This window comes from Numida meleagris, chromosome 5 (assembly GCF_002078875.1).
Source record: "Numida meleagris isolate 19003 breed g44 Domestic line chromosome 5, NumMel1.0, whole genome shotgun sequence".
Lineage (NCBI taxonomy): Eukaryota > Metazoa > Chordata > Aves > Galliformes > Numididae > Numida > Numida meleagris.
This window is the reverse complement of record NC_034413.1, coordinates 45,207,294-45,220,823: the sequence shown is the minus strand read 5'-3', so window position 1 is coordinate 45,220,823 and position 13,530 is coordinate 45,207,294. Positions and strand designations below refer to the sequence as shown.

The window sequence follows — 13,530 nt, the reverse complement described above, 5'->3', positions numbered from 1 at the left end:
GAGCGACCCAATGGGCGGGCGCGTTGTTGGGCTGCGGGCTGGCAGCGGCTGGAGGTGGCGGCAGCGGCAGCGGCGCTGGAGGAAGGGGTGAGGGGGTGGTGGCGGGAAGAGTGCGCGCCAGAACTGTGGGGTGACGGGGCTTGGACAGGGGTTGCAGTGGGGTTCCTCTTTCTCCTGCTCCCTTCTCCCGATATGGCTATTGCTCGTTGACTCTTGCAGGGACGGAAGCCTGCAGGGTCTCCGTGTGCGGGGGCGCGAACCGCTCCTCCCGCCGCTGTCGCTCGTTGAGGCGCGGAGCCTCCTCTCGGCCTCCTTCTCCTCTCAAGCGGTGGCTCCTGGGCACCGGACGGGCGGCAGCGTCCCTGCACTTATGTAAGCCTTGGGCCCGGCCGCCCCCGGCCCGGCCGCTGCCTGCCCCCGGGGGCTGCCTCTGTCAGGGGAGGGAGATCTGGAGCGGCCCGCTAGGCTGAGCGGGAGGGGAGGGGAGGGGAGGGGAGGGGGGGGGCTGTTAGCGGGTGTGTCCTGAGAGGGCATCGCTGTTTGTTTCCATAGGGGAGGTGGGGAGACGGCGTGAGATCCTGGAGCTGCGCTGAAAGGTAACTGAAAGTTAAAGGTTTTCTCAGTACCTGCTTCTCCGGTGAGATTGCTTCTTCCTTGCACTGAGTGCTCATCGCTGGGGAGCCTGGAGTTTTGCATGCCATTGATATATATAATTATGACGTGTTGATAGTGTCACTATTTGAGTAACTATTTTTTTTTTCTTTGTCTATATTCTTCAAGGTTGAATATGTAGTACCATTTGTCTGGAAAGAAATGTGGAAAGACAGCCACTCAGTGACTTGATCTTAAATCGTTTCTTAATGCTATGGTAATGCTGTTTCTCTGTAGCTGAATGCAAACTCTAGGTTATCCATTTCTGATGTACATATAGGAATGAGAATAAACACTGTTTTGTAGCGTGGTACTGGCAGAACATTAGGATTGACTGCAGGTTTGGTGTTTTAATACCTGATGTGAAGCTGCTTCTAGTTTTCAGGCTTTTTGTGGTGATATTAGGAGGACATGAGAAGTGTTCCAGAATGAGTGTCATTATTGTGTTATTAACAGTGAAATTGTTCTAAATTGAGTGCCATCTGTTTAATCCAGACTGCCTCTGTCTGGTTTCAGCACTGGATGTTTTTCCCTGTGAGATAGCCTGTGAGGAGGAGAGAAGATGCCTTAGTTTTTCAGTAAAGTAGGAGGGTGAAATTGGGATGGATTCTTTATTTGTTGAGTACCAGGGATTTCCATTTCTGTTTCATGGATAATGAAGTTCTGTCTGATATCTCTGAAGTATTTCTTGTTTCTTATTGTGGTGAAAAGCTACAGAGTATGTGTTCAGTGTCTAGTGTTTGCTGTGGAATGCCGTTATTTTACTCTGAATATTTTTTTCAGTGACCACTGAACATGTTAGATACCAGGCAAGATGCTTTCCTTTTTTGAAGGAAAAAAAAAAAAAAAAGCTCCTAGCCTTACTTTATTGTGTTTTATTTTGTTTGCTTGTTTTTTTTTTTTTTTTTCACGGTGCTTTGCAGTACAGCCTGGTGATCTGTCCATGAAGCCATACTGATATTACGGGTCTATCATCTTCTATGTTCACTACTGATCACAGAATACTGACTTTGTGGGACCCACTGTGGTCAAACAGAGTTATAGCAGAGGAGTACATTCTGCAAGATTCACCTTCAAACACGCTATAAATGTCAGGATTGAACAAGAGTAGGGGGAAACAGCTATTCAAAACTAAGTACGTAAAACCTCTTAATAGGACAAACTTTGTGCAGTTTATAGATTTGCTCTGTAGTGAGGTTTCTTAATGCCTTACTTCCTAAGTTGCCTTGTCTTTCAGCATGGACTTTATTCTTTCCAAAATGAAAGACTGCAAATATGGGTATGTGTTGTTCTAGTGATAAAGGAAGCTTTCTGACACTGTATCTTCACCAAATAAGTGAGTCTGAATAACTTTAAGGGGCCTTATGGTCTTGCTGTAGCCTGTTTTTGAGAAGGAAACTTCGCCTTGCTGAGTTACTCGCTTTATTTATTTATTTATTTTTGACTATAACAATAATACACACAAGGAGCTAAAATATGAAAAGTCTTTATCTTGTGTAGAACATACTGAATGTCCTTTGAGAAGAGAAGGTCATTGGGATTCTGTGTGAAAATAATCAGTGCTCTTTATGGGTTATTCAGTTGCTTTTTTTTTTTTTTTGGTACTATTTGTGATGGTGATAATTTCTGAAAATTAAGTGTTCTAGGATATGGTTACATTAATGTGTGTTTAGCCATGCTAGTTATAATTAGTTGGGATTCCTGCTTATGGTTACCGCATTAGGAGAAGGTGGCAGGGCTTTCTTGATAGCTTTCAGAAACCTGTGTTTCCAGAAATTTTTGTCAGTATGTATTCTAGATTACCAGATGCATCATTGTTACTGTTCTTCTGTGTGCATACTAGTAGTTTCCGTATCAATGTTCTGTGTGTAGTGGTATGCTCTTCGTGATTATTTTCTGACTTAGAGAACTGTGTGACTGACGGTGACTTGAAGTACTCTCAATTTTGAGGGTGCTTTTTGTTTTTTTTTCTCTGGCTTACTATTTTAATACATATTTGAGCCACTTAAAGTGAAACACTGCATGTTTTTCTCCTGACATTGCATGTTACTTTCTCAGGATTTATGTCAGTAGTTAATTATACTTCACTAGAAGCCTGTTGTCATTTGAATGAAATGGTCAATCCTGTTTTAATTGCAATAATGATGGAAAGATCTTTCCTTAAGCTGCTTAGGTTTCTTCGGATGTTTTTTAGAAACACTATGGAAGGTGAGAAAGCTAGTTATCTTCTCAAGCTGCAATTGAGCTAAATATTCTATGTGTCGTATCGGTCTCAAACCACTGTTTCACCTTGATTTAGGAGAAGTGATGTGCTGGAGCAACACTGTTCCTTTCTGTGTTTTTGGCAACCCAGAGATCATTTTTCACAGGAAGAACTGTATTGCTGGGCTAATCTGCCATCCTGTCCTGAAGCCTAACAAAGCTCTTTGATCCTGGTATGTGACAGGACCATTGTTTCAATCCTGCTTGTGCCGCACAACTAAGCAGTAGTTGACAGCGGATGCTCTATTCTTACGCTCTTTTCTAGGCAAGCATATCGGTTTACTCCTTAGGTCGGCTGTCCCAGTCTCTCTGTGGGGATGATGTTTTGTATGGCTTTTTATTGCATGGATGTACCTAATTTTTTAAAACTCTTGAGTCCATGTATTGGTTTTGAATGTACCACCTTTCTGGCAGCAAGCACCACCGGACTTCTCATGTTGTGTGAATAAGTCATTGCTCTGTTCTGTTTTGAACTTGTTATCTGAGAACTTCATATGATACCCCCTATTTTCTGCAGGAGGAGGAACAGAACTGTTTGGCTCTTTCCCAAGCAGATTGATGTGAGTTCAGAATCAGGCTGATGTGGTCGGTCAAACGCTTGTATGGGCTTGAAAGTAATTCTAGGTTTTATGAATTTTCTTGCACTTGTTCCTTCATATAAAGATACGGACTAGTATCTGGCAATGAAGCTGAAGGCTTCCCCAGCTGACTCCTAGTGAAGGCCATCTGCCATAGCGATTATCTTTTAGGTAGAAGTCTTGTGACTCTTGCGAAGGAAGTGATCTGAGCACGTGCAGCCATCAGTCATAGTTTGACTTGCTGCTTCGGTCAGGTATTTACATTTACAGATGGTGCAGTTACAAGAAATAATTCTTATTTAATGCTGTTTTTCCCCGTGCTTCCTTTGCAGTTATTTCCTTATGGTAGGTAAAATTTCACGCAAATTTGTGTTCAAGGAAACATTCACTTCTGAGTTGTGTAAGCTTGTTCAGATGTTTCATGTAGGGTGCAAAGGAAGGGTAAAATAGGGACAGTGACTTTAGGAAAGGCTTGTCGGCGTCATGTATTATCTGAATAATCTGTTATCTTTTCCTGACCTTTTCTTCTATCATCTTATTTGGCAGAAATATAGATTCATAAATAAAGGAATCCCTGGATGGTTAAGGTTGGAAGGGACCTCTTGAGATCATGTACTCCAACGCCTTTGTTCAAAACAGGGTCAGCTAGGACAGGTTCCTCAGACTGTGAATATCTCCAAAGGAAGAGGGTGCGCAGCCTTTTCAGGTAACACGTTCTAGTGTTTAAATGCTCTCACCCTGTAGAAGTTTTTTCTTATGTTTAAGTGGAATTTCTTATATTTCAATGTGTGTCCAGATAGATGCAGTTTCTTCCGACAGCAGGACAGTGTTCTGAATTTGTGCTTGCATCATTAACTGAAAATTAACTATTAAAATGGTCAAATTTTTCTCTGTTCCTTTCCTTGGATAATTCGTGCTTTTAATAACAAGACAGATAATTTGATTTTTTTTAAATTATTTTTCTCTTTAAAAACAAAACAAAACACAACTTTAATCGGTGGATATACTTCTGGGAGTGACTTTCCCTCTCCAATGGAATTTGACCTTATTTTTTTTAAATTTGAAATACAAGGTCAAGAGAGAGAAGGGCACTTCTGATGAAATAAAATATTGTTATATACTAAAACAGAAGTCTCTATTGCCAGCAGCACTACAGAGAAGAGCACATATAAACCTAGGTCACGATTGGGTGCTGGGCAGAATTACGTACAGTTTGCAAACTGTTCCAACACATGCTGCAGGTTATCAATAATGAATAGAAGTTTTGTGTTGTAAGAAGAACTGCAGTGTGGCCACTAGTCATTATTCTGTTAGCACACTATTTTTGTAAAATGTAATGAGTTTGGGTGTAGGCTTTTAAGTATTTTGTTTTCCTTAGAGCCAAAAAAGTTAGAAAGGTTATCTTACACATGTTTTTTGAGTGACATTTATGTTTGTTAATAGCGTCCTAAGAATAAGTTATGCGTTGATGGAACATATGTCAAACAAACCATGTAGCTACTTCTAAACTAATTTGCATCTTTTTGTCTTATGCCAATGTCATGTAGTTTAGATTTCCTGTACCCTTCTGGAGTATTAAGCTGAATTCTACAACGGTGTTACTTTGCTGCCATGAGATGGTCTTTTCCTCTCAAATCCAGTGTTCCTCACGTTATGGATTCTATTTGGGAGTGAAAATTAGTTATCTACTTCAACAGATGTGTAACCAGGAGTCACAATTCAGACGCTCTGTAAAATGATCGTTGGCAAGTCTTTTTTTCTTCTCCTTGATTTTATTCTGTTTTTCTGCACTCCGTCTGGCTCGCCCCTGTTTCCCAGTGCCTGCAGTGAGTTTGCTCCCTTGGTATCATTTTGTAGAGTAATATGAATATTAGACTTTAAATTTCTGATCTTCCTTTTGAGTGGAAAATAAGGAACCAGAGGTATCTGGAAGAAGATTTCACTAAAATGTCAGATGAATGTCCTTTGTAAAGGGTGAACTCCCTTGTCAGTCAGTCTGTCTGTCTGTCTCCCAGAATTGAATATTGGGACTTCTAAATCCCCTTGCAGCACAGTACTGTTCAGCAGAGGACTGATGGATGCAGTTGCAATAGTTCAAGCCTGTTAAAACTCTCTTCCAGGAATGTACTCTTTCTGCTTATTTTGGAGCTTCTTACTGCAGGACAGAGTACTTACCCAATAATGTTACGTACATACAATCAAGTTGGCTGATATTTGCAGTCCAGAAACGTCAAGTCAGTGTTCTTCTGTGTAATCTCAGTAATTTGACTACTCTTGCTCTGCTTTTATTTTACTGTGATTCTTCAGTAAATTGAAATAGTTAGGTCTTCTTTATTGGTGTCTGCATTGTGTATGGTTTGTGAGTTCTTTAAATAGTTACACATTACTATTCCACTGAATTATTTCAGTGAAACGTGACATGGACATTTGTGCAGGCTACATGACGGTAGTTTGCTGATTCATGCAGGGCAATGCTGGAATATTTGGGATTTTTTTTTTCTGTTTCCATTCCCTTTATTTAGTGGTTTATGAACCTTCAAGTGTAGCGATTAAGGTCATCTTCCATTCTTCTTCCCTGCCTCAGTAACTGTTGAGGCTAGGGGGAATTATTCTACATCTGTCTGGAAAGTCTGTAAGGTTTAAATGACTGATTATGTTTTTCATGGCCATTCAGCTGAGGTGATAATGTGTTGAAAGAGAATGAGGTGAAATACGTGCAAAATCTGTCCTCCCCCTACCCCCAATATAATTTATTTCCTTATTTTTCTTTCCGTCTCCTTCAGTTTTGAGAGTACCCTGAGCTTTAGAAGGGGCTGGAGAGCAGCCCCTCTGCGTGCCTGCCTGCGTTCCCATTGGGAATGGGGCCACAAAGTAGGAAACTTAATTTACAAAAAAATCCAGAGATCCTCTTAGTAGTTCTTCAAGCGACCTGCCTAAATATCCTAAGCACTCGTTTGTGGGGAGCTGAGCATAAGTATAGCAGATCTTGTTTCAGAGGTGGTTTAAGTTAATTTGTTTCTGAAAATTTAAAGAGCATTCTTTTTCGTGTGGAAACAAAGTAGCTCGAAACCTCTTAGAATTTTTCTGCGTGCATTTGCTGTCCCTCATGCTTTATTGTTGGAAACGCAGATGCAGTCAAAAAAAAATTATTAAAAATCCTCCCTGTTTAGAATAGTTGGATTTTTTTTGCCCCCCCTCTAGTTGCAGTGATTAAACTTCCTCTTACTTAGCAGAGGATGAAAATTTACTTTCAGGTACTGATGTGTGAAGTATTTGCAGATCAAATTTTTATTTTTAATTTTTCTTGAATCCTTGGACTATTGTCCAGTTACATTTTTTAGAAGTATATGCTCCTTCGGCTTTAACCAAGTTACAACAAGGCAACCCCACCAGGTTTCTTTTGATTAAAAAGTCACTGCATGGACGGGTTTGTTTCTGACAGTTTTGCCTTTGCCTTCCTGTTTGTTTGTTTGGACAGGCAATACAAAGTGCATGAAAACATTGGTCAGGGGCTCTGCGTGTGTAATTCAGATTGATATAAAGGATTTCAGGTCTCAAATTGGACTAATCCTGGGGAGTGGGTGGTTGTGAAAACAGTAATTTAAAATCAGTCATTCCTGAATGTGAAGAAACAATTCTGTTCATTTGTTTTTCATAATTATGAAAGCAGCATCTGGGTAGAGCTGCTGTTTGTTCTGTAGGCAGCTGGGCACTGGGCTGTGCTATGTACAGCGGTATTAGCTGCTGCAAGGATGATTTGCAGTACTTCAGGCTTTATTTTGTTCTTTTTAGCATGTGTGTCTCCTGTCTTGATTTACCTTTGTTACATGAGGACTTACGACACGTGACTCCTTTGAAGACAGTTTGTGCAAGGCTGAGTTTGTAAAGACTTTTAAACTCAGTTTCTAAATACGTGTTGTTTGCTTTCGGTAGTCTCTTTTGTTGTGTGTGTGTTTTTTGTTTTTTTTTACTCTTTTGACTGACTGAATATAGTGAAGAAGGCTTTATATCTGGTGTGTTCTTGTCAGTGGAGTTTCTTTCTTGGAAAGATGGTTGCTAGTAGTATTGCACCGGATTAGCATTTAATGTGCCATAGTTGTGCCGGCCTTTCATATCTTGCTCGTAACTTAATGACCGATGTCAAACCTCTGGGAAGGTTTGGATAGCTGCTATCCAGATCTTGCAGAGGAAAATTCCTTGTGCTTTTGGTACCGTTAAAGTCAGTGCTAGATTTACATTTATTTCCATAGGGTTAAGGTCACGTGCTTAACTTTCCAGGCTTCTGTTGTAACCGTATTTACTTTGCTACAAATCTGTAAAACTGAATTTCAGCAGACAAAATTAATGCCTGTGTTTGTAGATAGAGCTCAGTCTTGATAGTACAAATCTTTCTTTGTCCAACAGGAATAGTATAAGGGTAAGTGGAGGAGGTATTAATATCATTTCTTACTCTTCGTATTCTAATAACAGCAGTGAGATAGACAGACATATGGTTGGTAACAATCCATTTACTTGAGTGAAATTACACAAGTTTTTGAGGAATCTGTTAATAACAGCGTGTCCTTTTGCGTGGCAGTGTAAGGTATGCTGATGAAGGATTTATCCTAGCACCGGCTCCTATTTCTCTGTATGTGACAGTGGAGAACTTTCCATTGCTTTTTCTTTTTTTAAAGCTATTCAGTTGAGCCGGAACAGCATAGAGATGTGAGCTAAATATGGACACAGAAGAGAGCAAGCGTTTAGATCTGGAATGGAAAAATGAGTAGTTCCTTACGTGTGAGCATTTTTTAATGTTTTTTTTTTTTTAAGCTGCTTGCTGCTGCTTCTTGGCGTAGAGCACGCCTGAGTCAAAATTGCTGGGCTTCAAAAGCTTCTTCTAGATTGTTAATTATGTGCTCGTTCTGTTTAGTAATTGTGTAACTGACAAACCATGGTATGTGGTAAGCTGCTCTTGTCGATGATACGTCTGTGCAATAGTTTCAAATAGTAACATCCTTATGTTTCTGGAAATTACTAAACTACATTTCTGGTAATTTCTTGGGTAGATAACGGAACACGGTGCTGTTTTTGTCAGGCTTCATGTGAGCTGCTCTCATAATTTAATACACGTTAATGAACTGCAGTAGACAGCAACACAAATCTTTGCCGTGTCAGAGTAGCAGTGGCTTCATGAAAATCTCTTAAACAATTCAGTATGACCTTTGGAAACACAAGCAGGGATGGGAATCCTGGGGTGAAGGCTCAGCTGAATGAAGAAAGAAAAGAAGCGCATAGAATACTGAAGTAATTTAAGTTAAGGATTCGTGAACTGTATTTCTGGGCCGTTTAATTTCATGGAAGTTGTGTGGCAGGAACCTTTCCTTTCAGTTGGAAGTGTTGCCTGCATTTCCCAGCAAGCAGGACAGCTGGTAGCACACTGCTGCCTTTTCTGTTTGCTTAGTTTTATGCACTGCTGCATTTCATTTCATCTGCTGTGATTCTTCAGCTTTGCCTTCACCTGGGTGACTGTAAACACCGGATGAGTTTGAGCAGCCTCTGTTTACCTGTGGAAGAGGAGAACTTGCTAGCTTTCTTTTTGTTGCTTTGGGGATTTCTTTTATGAGTGAGGACTGAAACAAGATTTTCGTTACCTCCTCACCAGAACAGATGTTAGCACTTGAGAGAATCAAACTTGGAAAATGTTTTGCCTTGACCGTTAGCCCTGTCTGTTCATCTGATTGTGACCCATTCAGACACGACCTGTTGTCCACGAATCTCCAAAGGCCAAGGTGGAGAAATAAGTCACGTTCCCTTTTTGTGTGGATGGTGAGTGGACTAGAAATACGTAGGGTGATCTATGTGAGAATACCTGCTACTTGTCACCCAAAGTCTGCTTTTTCTGCATCAATGGGGAAAATACATCAGCAGTCATTCTTTGTGCATACAAAAATAAAACTGTTGGATTCTTAGTCACTTCAGCCAGAGAAAAATGAAAATGTGTTTGAGACGTCTAGGCATTTAAGTCATTCTTATGGCAGCAGCGTTACACGCGCATGTCTTGTGTTCCAGGAGCCACTGCACGACCTCTTCACTTAACAGTGCTTTGCTTTTTTCCCCCCCTTCTGTGTAGGTAAAATACTTTCTCCGGGCTACAGGTCTGCTGTGTTTTTAGCCGTTATTTTTTACAGGTTACATGAAAAGAATTATAATGTCTGCACTAGTAGTTTTCCCTTTGTAGCTGGAGTTAAAACGTTACCATTTTCTACCTAGTTTTTTAACTTGTCAAGCTAGCTCAAATTTAAAGTCTGGAATGCAGAAGGCAACCAACTGAACAAAAAACTGTCGGAGATGATCTAGTAAATTCTATAATAATGTTTATACACTAACTGTACCTTTATATAAATTTTTTTTCCCCTAGCTACTTCAGTATTGAATTGCGTAAAACTGATGGTGCTAAAGCAGAAAAATAAATGTGCAACTATGGGATTTCACAATTGTTTTGCTCAGATTCCTAATCGGGTTAAGGTTTGTGCATGGATTCTGGGCTGAGTTAGGGGTTGCTGGCCGGCACTGATTGGCGCCACTGCTGACACTGTGTAGTCAGTGTTGTGCTGATTGTCGCTGGGTGTCTTCCGTCCTATCCACACATCTTTATTTAGCAATGTATAATTAACCAAGTGTGCAAAGGTTGGTTTTGGTTTGTTTCCTCTGTGCCCTTCTTTTCTGACTTGCAAGTGTTTGTCAGTGCTGAAGACCAAAGCACTGGACTGGATGTGAGAAAAACAGAAGGAAGTTCAGAGAAATATAGGGAGGGGGATGGCTCTAGATGTTTATTTCCTCTAATAAGCTAAGGTTTGAAGTCTGCTGCAGAAAGCTGTAAAATGATCTGTTGGTCAGTGAGGGTGCCGTGATTCTCTTCTTGCTAGCTGCTAGAAAGTAACTCCTTTAGCACTGCTGCTTGTCGTTTTACTGAAGCGTTTGGTAGGAACTTTACCGTGTTTGGCTGGTGGAGGTATGCGTGGGTGTGACAGTCAAGTGCTCATCTCCACTGATGATGCTCCCATCATTGTAATGTGCCAGAAACGGTATTTGCTAACTTATTTTAATACGGCATTCTTGGTTTTGTGAGAGGCGGGAGAGAGGAGTTAACAGATCTTAAGTGAAGAATGTTACTGTGCTAATGAGGAAACCTTAATCACAATTTAGAGAGTTTTTATCTTTAGCAAATTTTGAGGTATTTCAAATTCATGTTCCATTGGATGGATTGAGATAGACAAAAATATTTTTCCTGCATCATCCGGCTTTACGCAGAACTCTAGTAATAGTTATTTATTGCTATTTCTGTGAACTATTGGGAAATTCTGCTGTAGCAATGCGTGTGGGCTTTGAACAGATTTGTAGATTGTGATGATTATCTTTTTGTCTCCGTGAATGCAGACTTTTCAGCTTTCTGAAATGCATAATGTTGCAATTAGTAAATTCTGCGTATGCCTTGCATCTATGAAAAATGAAAAAGGTTTCTATTAGCATTTACTTTTTATTGCGTGAAAAATGAAATTAGAATCTTATTTCTTGGTTTTAATTATTCAAATGAGACAGGACAGATTAGGAAACAAAGTAATTAAAATATAGCTACAAAAATCATCTTAATACATCGGTTAGGTAGCTGGCAAATAATGCAAAAAGCATGAAGATTTTTTCCACCCTGAGTGTGAAACTCCTGCTGCTCACTGATAAGAAGTAATTATTGAATGATGATCTTAAGTGCAAATGTGCAGATAATTGCAAGTACCAGGGCCTGGATTTGTATTTTGTTCAGAGTGGTTTTCTTGCACACTGAAACAGTCACGCTTGGAGTGCGTGCTTTTTTTCTTGGTGATGGTGTCTGTGTGTGTGCAGCTGATCAACCTTACTTTTCAGGTAGTTACTTAATGCTGTGCAGGTCCACTGCCTGCGTGCCATTAACTTCAAGGTTCCTAAACTTTCTGTCGAAGTTCCCCTTGAAAGACCATCCGCGTTCATTTTCTGAGGTGTCATGTGTATCAAGGCTATTAGAATAGTATATTCCTTACACCAAAAGTGTATGACCAAAAAATTTCAGGAGCCTGGTGCTTGCACATCAGTAAATACTCCTGATTTCTATTGGCAGAAATCCATGGGGAAGCAGTGCAGTGGGACATTTAAAAAACTATTTAATTAAAATCAGGCTTTGATTAATTTTTTTTTGTTGCTGATGTATTTGAAGAGAATGAACCTAATTGGCTGTATTGCCAATATCATTTTTTTTCAAAAAGAAAATATTAGGTCAGAAGTATGTACTGTTATTTTAAAAAAAGGAAAGAAACTTGCCCCGTACATGTTGAGTGTATTTCTTGTGAATGTATGAGGGTTGCTCTGAAAGTAATGCCTCCTATGTTATTCTGTTGTCCCACAATGTCAGAGGTGGATGTTGGTGGTATGGCCGTAGAGGTTGAACCTTCCCACCATCCCATTGCTACTTGTAGAGCAGCATAGAATTTCTTAAGGAAGGTCACTTTTGATTAATGTTGGAAAAAGCAGTAGTAAAACTCTTTGACATGTTTGCATTTAAAGCCATCTTTGGTCTTTTTCCAAAGGTAAGTTTACTCAGGAGACTTGAGGGAAGGAAAAACACAGTCCTACGAACTGCTTTTGAAGCTAGTTTTAATCAGGAAAGCTATTTAGTATTACAAACAAAGCCCCAGAGCTTCTCTGTCTATGGGTGAGGTTATGTAAAAACGGCTGAAGTTTAGAACATTGAGTACTCAGTGAGAATTCCTGCTTTTTTTTTTTTTTTTTTTCTGGAGGGGGAGATGGGGGGAGTTGTTACAAGAAAATGTGTATATGAAACTGTAGAACATTGTAAAATTCATTCCTCCCTCCATGCCAACCATAATTGGAGGAAGGAAGGGTCCCATGAAGCTAGTGGCATGGATTTTCAGTTAAATCTGTAGCTATTAGTAATATTGAAAGGCCTCCTGCTTCTGAAAGTAAATTAGGGACGGTATTTAACAAAAACTTAATTTTCTTCAGACCATGAGTAGAAGATGTACGTAAAAATAGTAGTATGCTGTCACGCCCCTTTTCTCTATTTCATCCTCACTCCTGTATGAAATTCAGCAATGGCTGATGTGGGGAATATTGTGATGCGTTTCAGTTGAAATCACTGAGGCTGTGACTGCTTTGCATTCTGCCAGGAAGGCCTGTGGAAGCCCCATTCCCACCTCTGCTCCCCTTGGTATCGATCCGTAGCTTAGATAAACGGAAAGCATTGTGGAAAGTCGTGCCGAACAGGGCACACGGAAGGTCTGGCTGGTTTGAGGAAGTCATGCTGGGTTTAGATCGCATTCCTAAAGAGACTGCATGCAAAAGTTTGCCTTAAAAAAGACTTAAGTTTCAGATTGAAACCCAAATAAATGGATAAACAAGTAGTCCCAGTATGCTAGTAACTTACGTTCCTCGCTATTTAAAAAAATAAATAATTGAGTCGCTTCACACCAAGATGTTAACTAATCCTGCCTTCTGACCAGTCAATCTCTCCTGTTCTAATGGGAGCTTGAGAGTAAAAGAGTAACAGCTGTGTAAACAACATGCATTGTACTTAACTAGTCAGCAGTGACGATTAATTATTAAACTCATACCAAAGCAAAAGAGGAAACTTCTGTAGATCATGCACTAGTTTACATTTACAAATGCTTTAGTTCCCATCAAGTTATTTCACAGGGAATTAACTTACACTTCCATGGGATAGGCCACAGAATGCTGGTCATACAGTAAGCTGAGTTTCAGTTTAATGAGGACTTCGAATATGGTGATTAAAAGGAGTTCTGTTTTCTTTAGAGGCATTGTTTCTTTGCCATGTTTCCATGGAGGGGAGTCCAGCAAAAAGCAAACTTCCAATTCTGGAGGAATCTTGCTGAAGTTAATAGGGTTGGTCACGAGCTTCGATTTGTACGGGACAGTCACCTTAACCAGTCGGGTCAGTTGCGTGGATAGTTCATGTCAAAGCAGCAATTAATGGATCTATGTTGTACAGGATTAA

The 13,530-nt window shown here is 40.1% G+C and overlaps 1 protein-coding gene across 11 annotated transcripts in view; it reads left to right on the top strand.

Annotated features, from left to right (window-relative positions):
• FAM126B (family with sequence similarity 126 member B) overlaps positions 22-13,530 on the top strand; it is a 59,281-nt gene continuing 45,772 nt past the window's right edge. For 5 of the 11 annotated variants that reach the window (XM_021400823.1, XM_021400821.1, XM_021400822.1 and 2 more), the window contains exons 1-2: positions 22-87; positions 553-596. The gene's annotated coding sequence lies outside the window, so the exon portion shown is untranslated. The other 6 variants (XM_021400815.1, XM_021400818.1, XM_021400819.1 and 3 more) reach the window with 6 other exon arrangements.